Raw genomic sequence first — 23,937 nt, 5'->3', positions numbered from 1 at the left:
TATGTTGGGGGTGTGCTCGGCCTAGTGTGCAACAATAGAAATCGAGAGAAGAGTGAAGATATGGATGTGATGGTTTGACTTGGGAGATGTTTAGGGAAGATGGTCAAGACCTAGGAGGACTCTACTACATATGAGTCCTAGCAGATGAAGAAGCCATGTTCGTGGCGGAGTTTTCAGCCTTATCACAAGAAGTGCGTTTCGACAACGCACCTGCAAGTCCTGGACGCAGGCGCCTTGGGGTCAGCGTTTTTTGTGTGGCCTCCGGGCCGTCGTGCACACCACTTTGGGGACCCTCTGCGAGGTGAGCCAAAGTCGCAGAGGTTTGTTAAAGTGCAACCACTCCCTCCTATAGCGGGGCGAGAATCGGAGGAGGGGCGGACCGTCTTGCGTACTTCCTTGGGGACCCTCTGCGAGGTGAGCCAAAGTCACAGAGGATTGTTAAAGGGCAACCGCCCCCTCCTGTAGCGGGGCGAGAGTCGGAGGAGGGGCGGACCGTCTTGCGTACATCCTTGGGGACCCTCTGCGAGGTGAGCCAAAGTCGTAGAGGATTGATAAAGGACAACCGCCCCCTCCTGTAGCGGGGCGAGAGTCAGAGGAGGGGCGGACCGTCTTGCGTACCTCATTGGGGACCCTCTGCGAGATGAGCCAAAGTCGCAGAGGATTGTTAAAGGGCAACCGCCCCCTCCTGTAGCGGGGCAACATTCGGAAGAGGGGTGAACCGTCTTGCGTACCCCATTGGGGACCCTTTGCAAGGTGAGCCAAAGTCGAAGAGGATTGTTAAAGGGAAACCGCCCCCTCCTGTAGCGGGGCGAGAGTTGGAGGAGGGGCGGACCGTCTTGCGTACCTCATTGGGGACCCTCTGCGAGGTGAGCCAATGTCGTAGAGGATTGTTAAAGGACAACCGCCCCCTCCTATAGCGGGGCGAGAATCGGAGGAGGGGCGGACCGTCTTGCGTACCTCGTTGGGAACCCTCTGCGAGGTGAGCCAAAGTCGCAGAGGATTGTTAAAGGGCAACCGCCCCCTCTTGTAGCGGGGCGAGAGTCGGAGGAGGGGCGGACCGTCTTACGTACCTCATTGGGAACCCTCTACGAGGTGAGCCAAAGTCGCAGAGGATTGTTAAAGAGCAACCGCCCCCTCCTGTAGCGAGGCGAGAGTCAGAGGAGGGGCGGACCGTCTTGCGTACCTCCTTGGGGACCCTCTGCGAGTTGAGCCAAAGTCATAGAGGATTGTTAAAGGGTAACCGCCCCCTCCTGTAGCGGGGCGAGAATCGGAGGAGGGGCGGACCGGCACACCACCGCTGCCTTGGAGGCTAGGTGTCCCGTTGGGGGCGTTCCTAGTTGGGGCGTGTTGGGTGTGTGCGAGGTTCGGAATGGGGGCGGCGGGGGCAGTGCACCACTGCTACGCCCACTGGAGGGAGGTGGAGGCGGCGCTGACACCCTTTGGATGATGTCCGGGTCGGCTTGCGCACTTGCCCGAAGGCCTTCCGCGACCCGGGATAGAATCGTGGAAGCCTGTTGAAAGGCCACCACCCCCTCTTGAAAGAGAGCAAGGTTCGAAACGGGGCGGCGGGGGCGGTGCACCACTACTGCGCCCCCTGGAAGGAGGTGGAGGCGGGGCCGACACCCTTTGGATGACGTATGGGTCGGCATGCGCACCTGCCCGCCGCGACTCGTGCGAGCGTCGTCGAGGCTTGTTCGAAGACCGTCACGCCCTCCCGGAAAAGAGCAAGATTCGAAGCGGGGGTAGCGGGAGCAGTGCACCACTGCTACACTCCTTGGAGGGAGGTGGAGGCGGGGCCGACACCCTTTGGATGACGTCCGGGTCGGCTTGAGGCTTGTTCTAAGACCGCCACGCCCTACCGAAAAAGAGCGAGATTCGGAGCGGTGGCAGCGAGGGCAATGCACCACTGCTGCGCCCCCTGGAGGGAGGTGGAGGCGGGGCCGACAACCTTTGGATGACATCCGGGTCAGCTTGCGCACCTGCCCAAAGGCTCGTCGCGACTCGTGCGAGCATCGTCGAGGCTTGTTTGAAGACCGCCACGCTCTCCCAGAAAAGAGCGAGATTCGGAGTGGGGGCAGCGGGGGCGGTGCACCACTGCTGCGCCCCCTAGAGGGAGGTGGAGGCGGGGCCGACACCCTTTGGATGACATCCGGGTCGGCTTGCTCACCTACCCGAAGGCCCACCGCGACTTGTGTGAGCATTGTCGAGGCTTATTCGAAGACCCCCACTCCCTCCCGGAAAAGAGCGAGATTCGGAGCGAGGGGCGGTGCACCACCGCTACGACTGAGATTGTTAGAATTTAGCCTGTGCACCTGAGTTTTCTAGCTCAGGTGTGGCATAGCACCCCGTACTCTTTATATTATGTTTTGGGAATTAACGAGATTTCACCTTTAATATATAAGCTTCAAAAGTTTAAAAATTTCGGGGTGTTACAGTAGGGCCGTAGTCTCCGAGGATCTTCGCCCACCGACTGAGTTTAGCTCAGCGGTGTGTCGGGCTTGATCCGCTACGGTCCACCGACTGTACGCATCAACGGTGTGTAGGGTCGTAAGTCCCCCCTGTAAAGGAGATCGCGGTCCACCGACTGTGCGCGTCAGCGGTGATCCGACGTTGAGTTCGTCAGCGACTGTCCACCGATCGTGATCCGACGTTGAGTTCGTCAGCGGTTCTCAAAGGGTTGGTTGCGATCAACTCCCCTAGTACCACGGTACTGAGGTAGGGTGCTGCGATTGGTCCCGTGGCGATTGGTAAGCATTAACCCTCACGTTCGGGGCATGCGATTGGTCCCGTGGCGCCATCAATGATTATGTGATATGAATGGTGTTTGAGTTATAATGTGTTTTGGAAAGTGATCTGTGACCTTAGATGCGTATTTCTTATGATGTTATCTCTACTTAACTGTTTATTATTGTTTGATGTGATTGTCCCTATTTGCTGAGTCATTTCCTGGTTTTAAAACTAGTGTCTCTTAAGTATATATCTTCCTGCTTCGAAATGATTTTTGTATATCTATATATATATATATATATATATATATATATATATATATATATATATATATATATATATATATATATATATATATATATATATATATATATATATATATATATATATATATATATATATATATATATATATATATATATATATATATATATATATCTATAATGTATTTCAACGCGTTGGAGTGGGTTACCGGCATCTCTCGCTGAACAGATATATTTGGCTTTCAGGCACAGATGAGTAGATCCCAGAGCGCGCTAGAAGATCGTGGATTAGATAGATAGTCTTTCCTTTCGGCCTGCGTGCCATAATGATGTATTGAGGATATTAGTTACTTTAGCCTGTGCATCTGAGTTCTCCAGCTCAGATGTGGCATAGCACCCCGTACACTTATAATTAGTAATACTCTGTTTGGGATTTTATGAGAAATTACCTTTATCATATAAGCTTTAAAAGTTTGAAAATTTCGGGGTGTTACAGTTGGTATCAGAGCCTAAGTTTGACCCTAGAATAAGACTCTTAAGACCAAGACCTTAGGACAATAGGCTTAAAGCACTAGGAGTTCAGTAAGGTAGGATTTAGGAATCATAAGACGCGCGTTGAGACTGTGAGACCTTACACTTTCCCTCACCCTAACTCACACGTAATTTAAACAAACTTCCTCTACACCATAGAATCAAGGTAAGGATGCAAAATAATATCAACCTATGAACCCCAAGATGGCGCCAAAAAGGAAACAGGCAAAGGCACCGGAACTCCCCACACAGGAATTCTTGACTCAAAATCTGCAACGTCTGGCCCAAATTGCCCAAGCACTAAACAATGCAGTCCCCCAACCGTCACCACCAAACAGAAACTTGGAAATCCACCGCCAAGTCTCGGAACACCAACCGCCCACCTTCTCAGGGGATGAAAATCCCACGATCCTAGAAGAATGGATCGGAACCTTTGACAAAATATTTAGGGCAACGGGATGCCCGGAAAGCCACCAAGTAGAAACAGCCTCCTTCTACTTCAGACACGGGGCCGACACCTGGTGTGTCCACAAGGGACCCAATTGCGAACAAAGCCCCGGGTTCAACTGGGAAGCCCTAAAAACGCGATTACGAGAACAATTCTACCCCAGTCACCTGAAAGCAACCATATACGAAGAATTCCTCCATCTAAAACAAGGAGCAACCCTAATCGCAGAGTACTACCGGCAGTTCCTCAAGCTAGCTCGCCTCAACCCCGAACTAGTACCTACAGAGACAATCAAAATCAAGAAATTCATAAAGGGCCTCAAACTCGAAGACCAGAAAGCCCTAACTATACGAGAACCGAGGACTCTCGAAGAAGCCTATGCCAAGGCATTCCAACTACAACAAATACCAGACAAACCACAGGAAACACGCCTGGGACACAAAAGAAAATTTAAAGTGAACCACACAAATCCCCTCCGGGAGCCTAAAACCGCCAGGGCCGCCTCGCCCCACAAGGCCGTAACACCGACCATTCAAGGAAGGATCCTTACCATAAGAAAGCCAAAATCGAAGATAGCAACATAGTCTCCGGAACCTTCCTTGTACACACCACCCCCGCCACCGTACTATTTGACTCAGGGGCTACCAACTCATTTATAGCAACCGAATTCGTCGCTCAGCTCGGTCTCCACACCAGCACCAGAGTACAACTCCAGGTCAAGGTGGCATCCTGTGAAATCATAAGGTGTGACTGCATGTACAAAAACATAATAATCACCATTGAAGGAGTGGAATTCCCTAGCAACCTAATACAATTCAGACTGGATGGAGTACAAGTGATCTTGGGCATGGACTGGCTAGTGAAATTCCAAGCACAAATCCTATGCGGTGAACAAAAAGTGGTCTTACGGGGACCGAACGGCAAAAGGGTATCCTACCACGGAACCCACAAGGATCCGGAAATCAAATTAGTAAACATGATAAAAATGAAGAAATATCTAGCCCAAGGGGACGAAGCCTTCCTATGCTCAGTCAAGGACCTCAACACCGAAATAGCCGAACCCCAAGCCATTCCAGTGGTAAACGAATTCACCGACGTCTTCCCAGACGAAATCCCCGGAGCACCCCCAACCAGAGAAGTCGAGTTCACGATAGATCTAATGCCAGGCGCTGCCCCGATCTCTAAACCACCCTACAGGCTGGCGCCAAAAGAAATGAAGGAACTGAAAACACAACTTCAGGAACTACTAGATAAGGGATACATCCGCCCCAGCACCTCACCATGGGGAGCACCAGTATTATTCGTTAAAAAGAAAGATGGGAGCATGCGCCTGTGCATCGACTACAGGGAACTAAATCAAGTTACAATAAAGAATAAATATCCTCTTCCCCGAATCGACGACTTGTTTGACCAACTTAAAGGAGCAGGGGTGTTCTCGAAAATTGATTTAAGATCTGGATACCATCAGATAAAAGTGGCCAACCCAGATATTCAGAAAACAGCCTTTCGAACGCGCTACGGCCATTACGAATTCACGGTGATGCCCTTCGGACTCACCAATGCACCCGCTATATTCATGGACCTCATGAATCGAGTATTCCGGCCCCACCTAGATGACTTCATCATTGTATTCATCGACGACATCCTGGTCTAGTCCCGAAACAAGGAGGAACATGGAAAGCACCTCCGCACAACCTTGCAAACCCTAAGAGAACACCAACTATACGCCATGTTCTCCAAATGTGAATTCTGGAAGGACAACGTAGCCTTCCTGGGTCACGTGATAACCAAAGAAGGAATCAAGGTGGACCCCACCAAAATCCACGCCGTCAAAGAATGTCCCACACCAAAATCACTTTCGGAGGTCAGAAGCTTCCTAGGACTAGCAGGCTATTATAGGAGATTCGTACCCGATTTTACCAAGATAGCTCAACCTCTCACCAAGCTCATGAAAAAGGAAACCCCCTTTTGGTGGGACAACAATTGCACCACGGCCTTTCAAGAATTGAAAGAGAAACTGACCACGGCACCTGTCCTAGCCCTTCCCTCCAGGATGGAAGGATTCGAAGTCTTCAGCGACGCCTCCAAAAAGGGGCTGGGATGCGTACTAATGCAAAAGGGCAAGGTAATAGCATACGCATCTAGACAACTCAAAACCCACGAAGAAAATTACCCCACACACGACCTCGAGCTAACCGCCATCGTGTTCGCCCTGAAAATTTGGAGACATTACCTATACGGAGTACAATGCAAGATTTATACGGATCATAAAAGCCTGAAGTACATCTTCACCCAGAAAGATCTAAACATGCGACAGCGAAGGTGGTTGGAACTTATAAAAGATTACGACCTAGATATCCAGTACCACGAAGGAAGGGCTAACGTTGTGGCGGATGCCCTAAGCCGAAAGGCTAACCACTCCCTCAACACCACCTGGGTCCTGCCAGACCAGCTATACAAGGACTTCCAGAGGTTGAACTTGGAGGTAGTAGAGCAAGGACAAACCAACTCTGAGATCCACATATTCAATGCCAAAGTCATACCCACACTATTCGAAGAAATCAAGGCCGGACAGCATCAAGACCCAGAACTAAATGAAATTCGACTCGACCTAACTCATGGAAAAGACGGACCCTTCGAAATATGTGAAGATGGCAGTCTCCGCTATCAAGGGAGGTGGTGCGTGCCCACAACGCACCCCCACCTAAAGCAACAAACCCTGAAAGAAGGGCACAATTCCCATACTCAGTGCACCCCGGGGGCGACAAACTATACCAAGATATGAAAAAGATGTTTTGGTGGCCCAACATGAAAAAGGAAGTCACAGACTTCGTGGGCAAATGTCTGAACTGCCAAAGGGTAAAAGCCGAACGATGCAAGCCCAAAGGACTCATACAACCCCTTGAGATACCGCAAGGGAAGTGGGACTCCATATCCATGGATTTCGTCGGAGGATTACCCACAACACCAATAGGTAAGGATAAGATCTGGGTAATAGTGGACCAGCTAACCAAAACAGCACGATTCATTGCTATGAAAGAAATGTGGACAATGACGCAACTAGCCCGGGCCTACCTGAACCGAGTAGTAAAATACCAGGATCCCCCGAAACATTGTGTCCGATAGGGATCCCAGGTTCCTCTCACAATTCTGGAGGTCTCTACAAACAGCCTTGGGGACACAGCTGAACCTGAGCACTACCTTTCACCCCACTACTGATGGCCAAACCGAGAGAACCATTGAGACTCTCGAAGACATGCTAAGAGCATGCATGTTAGACTTCCAAGGGACATGGGAAGAACATCTAGACCTCATCGAATTCTCTTACAATAACAGCTACCACGCAAGTATTCGCATGGCTCCCTACGAAGCTCTATACGGTAAAAAATGTAGAACCCCCCTATGTTGGGAAGACATGGTCGGCCCAGTAACACTAGGACCCCAATACTTACAAGACACCATAGCTAAAGTCAAGCACATACAAGAAAGAATGAAGGCCGCCCAAGACCGCCAAAAATCCTACGCCGACCTAGGAAGTAAACAAGCCGAGTTCACCCCCGGAGACAAAGTCTGGTTAAGAATCTCGCCACACGAGGGGTAATGAGGTTCGGAAGAAAAGGGAAACTCAGCCCCCGGTTTATCGGCCCCTATGAAATCATAGAAAGAGTCGGGAACCTGGCCTACCGCCTCGCCCTACCCATCGAACTGGAACGGGTACACAACGTATTCCACATATCCCAACTAAAGAAATATATACACGATCCAAGCCACGTGCTACAACCCGAGGCCGTGGACCTCGACGACGCACTAGCTTACGAAGAGAAACCTGTAAGAATCCTGGACACCAAGACAAGAACCACCCGCCGGCGAGCCATAGAAATGGTAAAAGTCCTCTGGACCAACCATGAGACCGAAGAAGCAACATGGGAACTCAAAGACACAATGAAGGAACGCTACCCCGAACTCTTCACACAAGGTAACCAAGACGAAAACATAGGATAAGGGAAGAAGTCACTCAGGAAGGACCAAAGCTTCGGGGACGAAGCTTCCCGTTAAGGGGGGAGAGTGTAACACCCCGTGTTACGGCCCATAAACCAATTAACTATTTACCCGGAAAGAATGATTAAATCTAATTAATTAATTAGAAAAGGTCCACCATAAGCCCATGGACCCTTATACCTAAATCCAACCCTTAATCCCATGGGAAATAGAATTAGCTAAATCCATACCATTTAGATCCTAGGTAGGACTCTTAGATATATAAATAGGGACATAGGAGACACCTAGAGCTCACACCAGAAATAATCTCTCACCACACAAGAAGTTCCAAGAATTCCCTTAGGAGAAATCAAGAAAGGAGAAATCTTAAAGAAAGACCCTTCATAGCCAAGGAAATTAATTAAGGCTAAGAGGTAACCCATGTCTCAAAAAAAGCTATTTTCTTCGCTATAATCTCTTTCCTTGGCCTCCTTCTATGTGCTTGTGTCTTGATTAATTCCCCTATGCGATTGTGATATATTCTTGATGATTGATAAGATGATTTATGTGTATTCTTGATAATCTTGATGATCTTGATGTTGAAAAGAAGTTCTTGATTTTGATATAATGATTCTTGACGAATCTTGATATTCCTTGATGTTAAAGATAAAATATGATTTTGATGATTTGGGTGGGATTAGAGCCCTAGGTTGGATTGGGAATTTGTGTTGGGATATTCTTGATGTATATTTGGGTGGGAATTCGTATGTTCGGGTGTTGTTTATGTTTAGAAGTCGTAATAGGATGAGTTCTACGTGTTTCTTGCTTTTGATCCGTTAATTGACTACGTGGTGTCGTTAATTGCGTTTAAAAGTGTCTAAGCATGGTTTCGGGCTCCATAAAGGTTCCCGGGCCGAATATATGAGAAAAGAGTCAGTGGGGGGTAGGTGGGGGTAGGGGAACCCGCCACCTACCCGTTGCCCGAAGGACACCGCCCGGCAGCGGGCAGCCGCCTGCCCGTCGGCAACCCGCTGCCTGGAACAGTGCCCTCCGGCGGGCAACCGGCGGGTGGAGCCCACTGGTCCGTACCCCACCCCTGGTCTTTGGCTTCCCCGTTTGATGTTCCCCATTCCCCATGGTGTCCCAACGGACCCCGTTTGTCGTACCTGAGTCTAGTTTGGTATTTCGGGTACCGTTCGTATGTTGAATGAGTCTTAGGAATTGCATGCTAGTTGAATTGGTAACCCGTTGACCTAGGTGGAAGTTGTATGAGCCCTTAGGATTATTCTTAGTATGTGAATGATCACACGTAAGTTTATTTATATGTCTTTCCCCTCCCAATATGTTATTACGTGCTCCTATGTGTTATGTGTTGCATGATCCCCCATTTTGGCTATAAGCCAATTGGGTGGTTCCCGGACAAAGGTTCGGAAGTCGGCTGAAGGCCGAATGGATTGTTCCCGGACTAAGGTTCGGAAGTCGGTTGAAGACCGAAAGTATCGTTCCCGGACTAAAGGTTCGAAAGTGGCTGAAGGCCAAATGGATTGTTCCTGAGCTAAGGCTCAGAAGTGGCTAAGGCCAAATTGATTCACTTCTTGGACTACAGGTCCAAATATGGGCCTCGGTGATATGACCCACCGACCTGGACGCGTCAGGCGGTGTGTAGGACCAACAAGCCAAGGAAGGTTGTAGTCCACCAACCTGAGTAATCAGGCGGTGTGTAGGGCTACGGCTGGCTGCGATCCACCGAGTGATGGGACAGCGGTGTGTAGGGCCGTAGTCTCCGAGGATCTTCGCCCACCGACTGAGTTTAGCTCAGCGGTGTGTCGGGCTTGACCCGCTACAGTCCACCGACTGTACACATCAATGGTGTGTAGGGTCGTAAGTCCTCCCTTGTAAAGGGGATCGCGGTCCACCGACTGTGCGCGTCAGCGGTGTGTCGGATCGTGATCCGACGTTGAGTTCGTCAGCGGTTCTCAAAGGGTTGGTTGCGTTCAACTCCCCTAGTACCATGGTACTGAGGTAGGGTGCTGCGGGGCCGTGTTAAAGCTATAAGCATTAACCCTCATGTTCGGAGCATGCGATTGGTCCCATGGCGCCATCAATGATTATGTGATATGAATGGTGTTTGAGTGATAATGTGTTTTGGAAAGTGATCTGTGACCTTAGATGCGTATTTCTTATGATGTTATCTCTACTTAACTGTTTATTATTCTTTGATGTGCTTGTCCCTATTTGCTGAGTCATTTCCTGGTTTTAAAACTAGTGTCTCTTAAGTATATATCTTCCTGCTTCGAAATGATTTTTGTATATATATATATATATATATATATATATATATATATATATATATATATATATATATATATATATATATATATATATATCTATAATGTATTTCAACGCGTTGGAGTGGGTTACCGGCATCTCGCTGAACAGATATATTTGGCTTTCAGGCACAGATGAGTAGATCCCAGGGCGCGCTAGAAGATCGTGGATTAGATAGATAGTCTTTCCTTTCGGCCTGCGTGCCATAATGATGTATTGAGGATATTAGTTAGTTTAGCCTGTGCATCTGAGTTCTCCAGCTCAGATGTGGCATAGCACCCCGTACACTTATAATTAGTAATACTCTGTTTGGAATTTTATGAGAAATTACCTTTATCATATAAGCTTTAAAAGTTTGAAAATTTCGGGGTGTTACACCTAATATATCCATCACTTATAATGATTGAGGACGACCAATGTAGGCTAATAACTTTTTGAAAATAAAAATTATGTTTTAATTTGAGGATTGAGGGCGGCGTGGGGGTCGCTGTCAAACCAACATGAAGGCGAGATACATGGTAGATTGTCTCCTTTGAAATCGCGGCACGGATTAGTATAAATGTGGAAGGACGATATTATTATTATTACCGTATAATGCATACTTTTGTTTCTTTCATTGACAAAGTAGACACAAAAAGAAATTCATTAATTATTATATGGACGGTACCAAATCCATTCATGAGTGTTTATTGCTCACTAGCTTTTTGAATTCATATATATGTTTTAGGGTAGTACAATACTTAATTTTAGCTAATAGTTTGCTTCACCAAAATCTCAAATAGTGAAATATGTTAATTTAAATTTGTAAAGAACTTATCACTTCATTCATATATGTGATGATATGGATAAAGTTTGATTAGGTCCCGTAACACAGTGACATATGAAGGCTCGATGACATTATATTTATGAATTGATCGAGCTTCTTGATCTAAGTTTGTAAGTATAGTACATTTTTGTCAATAGTGAGTTGAGAGGATTAGGCTAATAAGAGTAGTGCCACTAATAAATTGCGGATAGCAGGGTAAAACATGCCTGACTTATATATTGTTTAAAAAAAAAAAAAAAAAAAAAAAAAAAAAAAAGAGAAAGATTACATAACTAACTTATCATGGGTTGACATCTCTATGGGAAACAATATAATCGATAATATAACTCTTCATCCATATGACCATAATCTAGCCTACTCATAATTGAAATTTTCTAAAAAAAATTTCACAAATAATTAATGAAATTCTTAAACGCTTCTTAGATTGTTTTCCACTTCATCAATATCTTCAGTTGCTTGCCCTTTGCAAGTTTCATATTATCTCTAAAACTAGTCTGAAAAGTCCTCTGGTTGTCTCTCATTTGATAGGCAATAGTACTCTAATCATAACCTATGGTTTCCACAAAGCCAGCATCCATTGACTAGAGCAGAACAACCACAACGAGTAATGTACAAAAAGTTTGGAAGCAATTCTAGCTAGCACACCTCAGCCATCAAGTAGAGTTTCAAGGCAGTGGGTCTCACATTTAAGTGTTTGGACAAAGAATAATCCAATTACAAAATAGTACACTCGATTACTCCAACTCCAAGCTCAAGTTTGAAGGTGGAATATAATACTGGAATATAATATAATTCAATCAAGAAGCTTGAGGAAATTAATAAAAGATTCAACTTAAATTATACTGACAAGATTCCTTACTGATGGAACCCTATAAACAAAATATGATCGATCCTGAATGTTAATTAAGGTTAGGATATGTTGAAGCCCAAAGCGTGGCACTACACTTTTATAGGATTGGAGACTTGTAATTGTAGTTTGTTAGAAATTTGCAAATGGCAATGTCCCGGTGGAAGGAGTTACTAGTCTATAAGTGGGGTGAATAGACTTGTATAGACCAAAATTAGTACTTAGTCATTGCGAGACCTTGTAGTTAGAAGATCTCTACTGGCAGACCATGTATTGGAGCCTTATAGTTGACTGTGTTCACTATCGGAAAACCTTATCTAGTAGATTATTCATTTAGGATTCCAGCAAATCTTACCCTTGTGATGGGTAGGCCTTAGTGATTAACTTCTTCAGTACTTAACAGATCCTAACTCCGATCCCTTGGAGTTTAAGTCAATGGTAGACCAATCAGCTCATTTGTAAAGGTCTTCTGTCAGATGTCTTATCATTTGACTATGATTGTAATCATCCAATAGATATTTCATCAGAGATCCATTGTTTTTTGTGGCAATTCTAAATTTAGTCCCAGACTATCGTTTTTGTCATTTAACATCACATACTATTATTTTTTGGACACTTTTAGTCATTCTCATGACTTTTCCTATTTTTAGTAAGGGCATTTTTGTCTCTTCATATTTTTCTTTTGTTATTTTTTCGGTTTCCACCGATTTAATAGGTTTAAGACTTTACTAAAAATCGGTTGAAAAATATGATTACTAAAAATCAAAAGTTACTTACAGTCCTAAACCAATTAAACCAGTTGAAACCGAAAAAAATAACAAAAGAAAAATATAAAAAGACAAAAATGCCCTTACTAAAAATTGAAAAAGTCATGAGAAGGATTAAAAGTGTCCAAAAAATAATAGTCCGGGATGTTAAATGATAGTCTGAGACTAAATTTAGAATTGTCACCAAAGACCAACGACCTCTGGTGGAATTAACTCTAATCAATAGAAGTATTGAAGTCTTTTAAAGGGTTCTTCACTTGTACTTGTAACAATATATAGTGAATTCTTCCTAGAGTATGTATAGGGAAAAAGTAGAGTAGGAGATTTTCCAAACCACTATAAAAATTTCTCAGTGTCTACTTTATGTTATTCATTTATCTGCTAATAGTCCATATATACACATATACACTTACGTGTTTCAAACCAAGTAAAACTACAAAATATTTTCCTAACACTTTGACAAGTAGTCCAAGACTTCCATTGCACAGACTTTGTATAAGTTATTTAAATGAAAATTTATAGAAGTGTATTTATCACCTCTTTTCTAGACTTTTACTTCCCATCGAGACCAACAGAGTCTTAGCCACATTGGTGTATTCCACCACTGGATTCTCATATTGAGAAGCTAATATATAATAGGGTTTCTACATTTTTTGGTGTAGCTTAGCTTTCATTGGTTGTGAAGTTTTTGTTGCTGCCTTGTGAGTATGTATCCAGTATTGAGATTTGCATGGTCCTAGAGAAGTTTGCCTCTTCAAATTGTTGTAGTACTTCGATCTTCTGGCAAGCTAGGTCTCAAATTCCTTCTCTAGCTCGGCTACTACTTATTGACCTTCCTTTAATCATTAATTTTCCTCACAAACACTTCATTTATCCATCCAGTTGAGCCTCAATGCTGCGCTTATAAAATAATGTATGAGGTGTTCAACCAAATCCTTCTTCTCCAAGCTAGAATAGTTTTTCATAAGGCATTAACCTCCACCTTCTCTATGCTTTAACTCTCTTGAGTTGGTTATAAAATGAGTTGTTTCATCCTGTTGTCCGAACAAGCTTGTGTGGATTTTGAATATCCTGTTGAGGTTCTTCAACATTCAGTTGTGTAGCCATGTCATTATCCAATTCCAACTGATCGAGTTTATACATCAATTTCATGTCTTTCAACAATTTGTAATTATTATATTATGCACTTTTAATTAGTATACTACATGTTCATTTTTAGGGTGTGTTTGGTTCATGAGTTTACACATAAGGAATGTGAATTAAAATCATAGTTAGTGTTTGGTTGACAACTTTTTAAAACACAACTATGGAATTCGATTACCCCGTTCAATTAAAAACCACATTCCCCAATTAAAAATGGGTATCATTAATTTTCAAAAAAAAAAAAAATGGGTATCATTCCATCATATTGGTAGTTTGATTTTTAAGTTTGGATTAGTGCTTTTACATTTTTGTTTTGATTCTCATTATCATTACCAAGTATTTGATTCCGATTCCGATTCCGATTCCGATTCCTTGTGCCAACCAAACACCCCCTTAGTACGCACATGTTCATATATTTGTATAGGTTATGAACTCTTGGTTGCAAGTTCATTATATTTTGATATAAGTTCATTTTTAGGGTGTGTTTGGTTGACATAAAGAATGTGAATGAAAGCCATATGCATTGTTTGGTTGACAACTTTGCATAGAATTTGATTACACATATAATAATAATAATAATAATAATAATAATAATAATAATAACAAAAAACAAAAAAAAAAAAACTCATTACCTATTTTAAATCAAGAATCATTCTATTAAATATTAATTCAGCCTTATCCCTTCAAATTTCATGGCCTTCTCATTTCGTCGCCTCCTCACTACATATGATTAATGCTTTAATTTTTAGATTTTTGTTTTAATTTTTTTGTTAATATTGTGCTTTGGATGTCATCATATTATAATCAATTGTCTTTATTTTTTGTTTTTTTTAAACCTTTATTCAAATTAGATGGCGGCCCCACATAACTAAATAACAATATTAGTAATCATTCCAATTCCAGTCTACTACGAAACATACAAAAATACTTTTACCAAAACTCATCACAATTACCAAGTATTTGAATCTTATTCCTATTCTGATTCTAATTCCCAGCATGCTCGAACCAAACACACCCTTAGCGTATTTTACATTTTCATTTTTTAGATTAGGGTATATTTTGTAAAGTGGACCATAGAGCAACACCATCAGTGCATTTTTCTTCATTCTTTCTAAAACATTGAGGAGAGACGGAGATAATGTGAAGGTAAGAAGAGAGAGGAGAGATGAAAATGCATTTGCAGTAATTTAATTTTTGTGGGGTCGGCTAAATTTTTTTAAAACTCTTCTATTACGCGCGCGTAAATAATCATATTTTCCTGACATCCAATTTGTTTATTCTTTTCATTTTTTTTCATGGTTTTCTCTCTCCTCTCCATCCATGTGCCCTGACAAAAATCATAAGTGTTATAAATAGTAATAATTGTGAATATTATTGAGTAACGATTTTCTTATATTTTCATTATTGTCTTCCGTTACAATTGTTATTATATATATGTCATTGTAATGTACTCATAAGTTGATTGTTGAAATAAATAAGAATACCCTCTATTTTGTCTCTTCTCTTTATCTCTACTACTTCAAATCCTGTTGATTGAAGTATATGCTTTAAAATATACATGCAATTTGTATGGGTACAGAATGAATGTTTGTATATGCTATGGGACAATATAAATGTTTGAATATTCAGTATGAATATACATGTTTTATGCATATATATTTTGTTAATATATATATATATATATATATATATATATAGAGGGACGGAGCCAAAGGGGGGGCAGGGGCAGCTTTCCCCCCCCCCCCCTCCCCTCCCCTCCCACCCCATATATAAGTTTTGTATGTATATATGTATATATAGTATATGTGTTAGTATTAGTAGAATAAAACTATTAAATATTAGCAAGAGGTGAATTAAATGAGTTGGTTAAGCATATGTTGAGTTATGATAAAGGGTAGGAGTTTAAATCTTTGTAGTAATATATTTTTATAGTTGGCTTCAACAGTTTTTTTTTACTCCTTCCCTATGGTTTTAACACAGTCACGTTTTTAATAGCTTTTTAATATTTAACACATACACACATATATATAACATTTTTTTTATATTAATAATGAGATGATTTTTTTTTTTAATTATCTCTTTTGTTTTAATGTTTCGCCTTTACTGAAAAAAAAAATTCTGAATCCGTCCCTACTTCTTCGCCTCCCTCAACCGAATTTCTGGCTCCGTCCCTATATATATATATATATATATATATATATATATATATATATATATATATATATATATATATATATGCTTGATAATATATATTTTGATACTATGCACTTATATGTTTATGATAGTATATATATATGCACCATTTTTGATAAACAACAAATAATGTCTAAGGGCGAGTGTTATAAATAGTAATAATTGTGGACATTATTGTGTTGCGGTTTTCTTTACGTTTCCATTATACCATATCTTGGTATACTGCAAGTTGATTGCCTGTATTGCTTCTCACTTTCATATGTCTCTTCAAAATATTTATATTAAGTATTTTGACGGTTAGGAGAGGATACATGGAAGTTACAGCAGCTTACAAACTCCAACTTCCACAAGATATATCTTAAATAATATATCAGTCATAAAAAATATAATTACATAGTGAACCATGTACAGCATGTACATTTTTTTAATAAAAATGTACACTCATACAATATGTACCTCATGCAAAAACATTTGCATTATTTAAACTTAGTATGTATGTACTGTACATAACATAGCCAACCGAGATGCAAGGCACATCATCCATTCGAATAATTTAAATATATAAACCATTCGAATGTACAATATATTTAATCCATCCGAATACAGTACATTATCCAACCGAATAGTTAAATACTATGCATGCATCGAATCATTAATCCATCCGAATCGTAAATGACCTTCAAATCGCTCCTCCGAAACATCAGCATATTTCGAATGGTTAAGCTAATAATCGAGTGGTTATTCAACAACCACTGAGTCCTTCGAATAGTTAATTTTAACCTTTTGAAATCAACGTCTTGGCAATTAACCTCTCACCAGTTAATTTCTCGGTCCTGGAATGGAGTACTTTTCGGTTCCAACCGTACACAATATTCATATTTCTCAATTAATTAACTTTCTACCAAGCTAAAATAATAATTATAACTCCTCAACTCCAAATATTATTTAAGCTTTTATGGTAATACATCTGAAACATTAATCTCCATTACTATATAAATTTTCAATATTTTATAGATTTGTCTGGAAGACAACTATGTCATTTTAGATACTATACTGCATTGATTTTAAGTTGTTTATTCTTTTAACTTTATATTTAGAAAAATAAAATAAAAATGAAACTCTCTGGTTCTAATAAATACTTTAACATAAATTACATGCATTATTAAACTTTATATTATTTATATATACAATTACTCTTATCATAAATATGACAATGTATATATGTTGACTTCATTCTCATGTCAAAAAACTAACAAAATCCATGTGCTTATGTTGGGTTAGATACTTAGATTTAAATCAAGAAAGAGGACCCCGACCCCTAACTTCAAATCAAAGGGGGACAAAAGTTGGAAATTTTAACAACTAAGCAGAAAAAACGATTATATATAATTGCGTTGCTTTTGCTATTGCTTCTTGTACATATTTCCATTTTTACCGTACGATAAAGAATAAAAAAGTTATATGAGTTGATATTTGATAAATTAAAGCTCTCGTCCAAATCACAAGTTAGAGATTTCTTATCTAACCAAAAGCCAACCACTGCACCCCTCCTTTCATACTATAAACACCTTTTTTCCCCCTTGCTTTAATGTCATCAAAACACCATATTAGTCAACTTGAATTTCTCGACATATATTGTAGCTGATAGCGAGACAATATCTTTAATTTAAAGGGCCACACACATAAAAGTATTTTAAATATAAGATAATGCAAAGATTAAAATGATCGTAAAAGTTGTTCTCCAAAAAAAAAAAAAAAAAAAAAAAAATTGATCGTAAAAGACAAAAAAAAACGTCATGATTGTATCAGTTGCACGATCATAAATTGAAAAAAAAAAAAAAATCCATTTTGCACAAACTAATAAAATTACGCAATTTGCATATATTTAATGACCATAATGATAATATCGTACGTGCTGCATCAAATGATATGGGATTTATTGGCAATAAGTTTGTTATGTTGATTGGTTTGAGGGGTAGAATAGGATTTTATTCTTTTTTTTTTTTTGAAAAAAGGATTTTATTGTTTTTTTTTTAAGTAAGGTGTTGCATATTAATCAAGCAAAGCTGAAACAAATTAAAGTCGGGAGGAGTCTTCCAAACCAAAGAGTCTGCTTGTGAAAAGGCTGCTGATGCTAATTAACGAGTGCGCTAAACAATTAGATGTGCGAGGAACATAAGAAATAGAACAAAAAACAAAAGAACGCATTAACTCCCTACACGCTGAAACAACTAAACCATCATATGAACGAATCTCTGTCGTTGATGTAGAAAGAATCTGGCATAGGTTCGAACAATTTGAACGAAGTGCAACATTCGTAACGGTTCACTCCCAAAGCTAAGAGAGAGCCTCCATACAAGCCAAGGACTCTGCCATAAATGGACCCAAACAGGTCAGTAGGAACCCGTTCTTGGCTGCAATATAATCCCCATCGACATGTTGCAAGATGATTCCGTACGTGCCATTCCCTTCAATAAAAGGATTTTATTCTATTATTTAGTTCATTGAAAAATTAGATTTCAAAATTTCTATTATAGTGTTTGAATGGTTTGAAAAATGTAAATAGATCAGAATAATCAATCAAAAGATAAAAATAATCATACTTTGAATATTACATATCTATCCTTACTCCAAGGGGAATAACTCTTTCATTGCAATAAAAACTTAACAAATGGAAAAATAGGTGTACTCCTAGAAACGCACTTTCAAAGTAAATGTGTTCCGTGAATCTAATGAGTTAGTAATATATATATATATATATATATATATATATATATATATATATATATATATATATATATATATATATATATATATGGGTGATCACATGTAGCCATGTTGTTAGTTGTAGTCATATGGTCAATTACAGGTCATTAGATTAGATAGATCCAATGAATCACATTAATCAAGATTATTGCAGTATTTTCGCGCACATTCTCCGAAAAATCACATTGTTGTGTGTTTTATTTGTGTAATTGGTGCATTATTAGCCTTACTCTGGTGTATTTGTAGATTCCCATTGGTGCCAAGTTCAGGTGTGGCAACGCCTTCCCGTGTGGTCAGTGCCGCCTCACCAATTGTTATACAAATATACACAATCCATATTATGAAATGCACAACAAAAAACATACACAAATTAGGTACACATCACCAAAAACCTGCCATTAGATATGAATAAAGAGTTAATACCTAAAATGGTCCCTCGACTATGTCATAATTACCAATTTGGTCCTCAACTACCATTCTTACCCAATTAAGTCCTCAACTATGTAACTTTTACTCAATTAAATCCTCAACTATACAATTCTTACCCAATTTAGTCCTCAACTATACAATTCTTACCCAATTTAGTCCTCTGTATTAATTTGACTGTTTGTTGACTATCAAAAGTTGGGATAAAATTATAATTTTACAAGATTTCTCCTTCCTCTCCATTTAGCAGCGCTAAACCATGCAGCAATACACTCCGATCAGATTTCGATCGTCAAAAAATCGTTGAAAATCAAATTCATGGGCTATCCGATGCACAACCACTACTTCGATACTGACAGGTTTAGAACCCAACCGGAGCTTATTGCTACATGGTTTAGCGCTGCTAAATGCGGAGAAAGGAGAAAATTTGTAAAATTACAACTTTATTTCCACTTTTGACTGTCAACAAACAGTCAAATTGACAAAGGACTAAATTGGGTAAAAATTGTATAGTTGAGGACTTAATTTGGTAAGAATGATAGTCGAGGACCAAATTGGTAATTACGACATAGTCGAGGGACTATTTTGGGTATTAACTCATGAATAAATACACCATACAGTGTTCGGAAATACACTATTGGTGTGTTTCACTGTGATGTGTTTTATTACACTATTGGTGCATGTTGTCAACACTGTTTGTGTATTTTGAAACCCGGCCGCTATAAATGGCCACTGTAATTACCATAACATCCCTACGCGTGAAAATTCTCAAATCTTCCGAATTAGCCACTCCCGTTAGAATGGTTAGATTAAACTGATTCAACGACACAGATACGACCACACCGCCACACCTAATGACATGACCACATATGAGCGCTCTTCTATATATATATATATATATATATATATATATATATATATATATATATATATATATATATATATATATATATATATATATATATATAAGTTCTCGTGCAGACAGTGATTCCTGTGCGGCCACTCACCATTAGATACACATAAAAGTACCACAAAGTATTTGGAAATGCACCATTAGGTGTGGTGCGGGCATTTTTATTTTTTTTGACATGTGGTGTGTTTTGTGGTGCATTTTCGAACATGTGTGGTGCATTTATGCATAACTGATGGTGAATTCGCACCAACCATACGGGAATCACTGTCCTCATTTGAACCAGTATATATATATATATATATATATATATTAATTAATTACATGTCATTTAGATTTGTTTGTTTATTGAATTATATCACCCACAAAAGCATCTTTAATTTAAAAAAAAAAAAAGAAAAAAAAAGAGAGGAAAAAAAAACATGAATAGAAGCTTGCAAATAGGTCATATGCACAGGAAACCTCCGCCAAGAAAAATATTCCGTATAACTCAACTACAATATAATTATTTAAATAAAAAAAAATTTGAAAATATATAATACCTAAAGTCTTTAACTATAAGCCAAACACTTTATTTCATATGTCACCTCTATAGCTACACTTAAGAAAATTAAAGGTTATAGGATTGAAAACTGATAGTGGGGTATTGATTATTTAGGTTACAATACATACAATGAAACTAAAAAAGAAAAGTCTTCAATTATAATTATTATTAACTATAGACAACACTCTTAAATTATGGAAAACAAAATACATACTCTAATGAAAGATAATGATATCACAACTAGACCTCCAACATAATCTATGTTAGATGGCATCAAAATTTTCAAATGGACAGCCATCTTTTCAAGATTGGAAGTTAGCGTCAATGAAGAACGTGCTTACACATACGTTGAGATGTTGCATGTCTGCAAGAAAATGTTGTGTGCTGGCTAAAATAGCAGTTGTATTACTTCACGCCAAAGCTGCTCATTAACTTTCTTAGTTTAAGTCAATCGGTTATAGACAATGAAAGTTAATATATCTTTTTTGATCCTTTATTAACTAGAATTATAAGGCGAGATTTACACAATACACACCCTCAAGTAATAGTTGTAAGCAAATAAGTCACATATAGGCACATAATTACGTGACAATCAATTACTATAATAAGTGAACTAACATCCCATCATAGCTTCCGGTTGATGAAGGATGAGTGGTCGTGGACTAATGTTGTAGAACATTTCTAAGATTTTCTCTCACCTCTGCCCAACTCTCTCTCCATGGTGCATAAGTAATTAAAGTGAGCAGTGAGAGAATTGAAGACCTTAAATAGTTGTATGCCATCAATGCACTAGTTGCATGTCCTTAGGTTTCCTATTAGGGCTGTTAACGATTCGAACATAAACGAACGGAGGTTGTTCGTGTTCGTTTGTTAAGGTTTCTGAAAATTCTGTTTGTGTTCGTTTGTTAAGCGTTCGTTAGTGTTTGTTAACGTTCGCGAACTTGTTCGTTCACGCTCATAAACACGTTCGTGAATGCTTAATAACCAAACATATGAACATGTTCATGATTACAATTCGTTCGTGAACAAGAAATAATATATGTTCACGAAAAATAACCAAACAAATAACACAACTACAAAGAGAATACAACAAATATTAAATGAATACAAACGAGCTTGTAGTTCACGAACATTATTAAACGAACACTAAACGGGCTTGTTCGTGAACATTATTAAACGAACATAAACGAGCTTGTTCACGATCTCTTAGCAAACGAGCTTACAATTGTTCAGACTCTGTTCGCTTATAAACCGAGCTCTAAATTTTGTTTGTTAATGTTCGTTTACCTTAATAAACGATCATAAACAAACGCTTACCGAACACGAACACGAATAGTTTACCGAAAACTCTGTTCGCTAACACCCATTTTTCCTATACTTATCTAGACTCAACAAATAACAAATACATTAATATTTATCATAACTTGCAACCCTAGCGATAATAATAAGAACAAACATTGCACTAGCTGTGGGTTTCTCTTGTCACTCAAAATTGCAGTGGAAGTCAAATGAGTCCATTCAGACTTGATGGATATCTTAGTGAATATCATAACCAAACAAGGGACAAAGTGGGAATTTCGCAAGCAAGCAAATTAAGATGATGGCTGCCTTACATTTCACACAACTCACAAAATGTAATTCATTTATATCAGTCTGATCTCATCTCCATTTCAAAAGAAGCTTGCAAGCTTTCTCTCACAGTAAAATCAATTATAAAAAAAGAAAGAAGAAATCTTTGGTTTTTCCTCCATTATCAACTTGGAGCTCCAACTGGTTCATGGATATTGATCTCCCTTGGACTATTGGGGGGTGGTTAATTACTATTATTCTCTTGGAAAATTTTCTAATTTCATGGCAACAACACAACCGCTTGCAGCTCAAATTCGTCTTCTTCTCCTCATCCTTGGGCTGCTCTTGACTGCTTCAATACTCCTCGTCCGCCGCCTAGAGCTTTCCGAGAAGCCACCGGAGACTTCCACTCCGGCAATGGAAAGAAAAACCCTAATGAAGTCTCCCAAAAACCACCGGTACTCCGCCATGCCGCTACCGCCGTCTGCAGCCGCCACCGGTTCAAGCCAGGGATTCCGAGTATCGCTTCATGGCGTTCCAAGCGGTCCAAATCCTGATCATAACAAGTAAACCGCCCTAGCTAGCTGCAACGTACTCTATCTGCAACCTCTCTCTCTCTCTCTCTCTCTCTCTCTCTCTCTCTCTCTCTCTCTTTATATATATATAATACACTGTATGTTTTGTATGTGTTTTGATGCAGTAGCTCTTCTTCCTCCATCGTATAGACGATTATTATTGTTCCATGGTTGTTTAAATTAATATGAATACTGAAGATTTGGTGGGGTTTTTCAGTTTGAGCTTTTGCTTTTTTTTTTTTTTTTTTTTAAGCGATTATTGTATGTGCTCCTGTTCTTCCCGTGTTGCCATATCTTTTTCCAGGATCTGTACAGTATGTGTGCCGCAGTCTTCAATGTATTGCATTTGCATATACGTACATATATACATGTATATAATGTATGCACATAAATAGAAATAGAGAATTAAAATTTATACTAATGAATTTTAATTAATATTAATTAATTGCCAAACTTTATTCCATCCCTTTCATTTTATGTGTTTGAGTTGATTAATCAGGGTGAATGATTTAGAATTTAATTTTTATTATTATTTAATTTAATGTTAGTTACGTTACTAAATAAAATGTATATATATTTAAAAATTACACTCAAAATTTTGTTAAATAGTAATGATTTTTCTTTGGTGCAGATTGTGGCCTATGCCAATAGTACTACATATAAATGCAATTACATATGTATTCTAATTTTTTTTTTTATTGTATCAAATACTTGTAGCATCGCACTGCTGGAAATTATGGAATTTTCGACCACCTGAAAGTGATCTTAAATCAAGGCAAAAGCCGTGTTCCGACCAGTTTTGGTATTCGGAAAAACCTTTGTTGCTATTTCCGACCACTTTTTGCTTTCGACTTATTGATTTAAGATCACTTTCAGGTGGTCAGAAATTCCATAATTTCCAGCAGTATCGATAGTAAAAGTATTATTCGTACAATTGAAATGTCACATATGATTTTATTGGGTGCTATATATCAGTATTATAGAACCGCCAAACACCAAGACATGGTTTCCGCCGAAAATCATAATAGTCAGAAAACATAGTTGTTCTGATTTCCGTCGGAAATCAATTTTTTTAAATAAAACATTTTGACAGATA

This window comes from Ipomoea nil, unplaced genomic scaffold (genome assembly GCF_001879475.1).
Source record: "Ipomoea nil cultivar Tokyo-kokei standard unplaced genomic scaffold, Asagao_1.1 scaffold2368, whole genome shotgun sequence".
NCBI lineage: Eukaryota > Viridiplantae > Streptophyta > Magnoliopsida > Solanales > Convolvulaceae > Ipomoea > Ipomoea nil.
Note: the sequence above shows the minus strand (reverse complement) of the source record.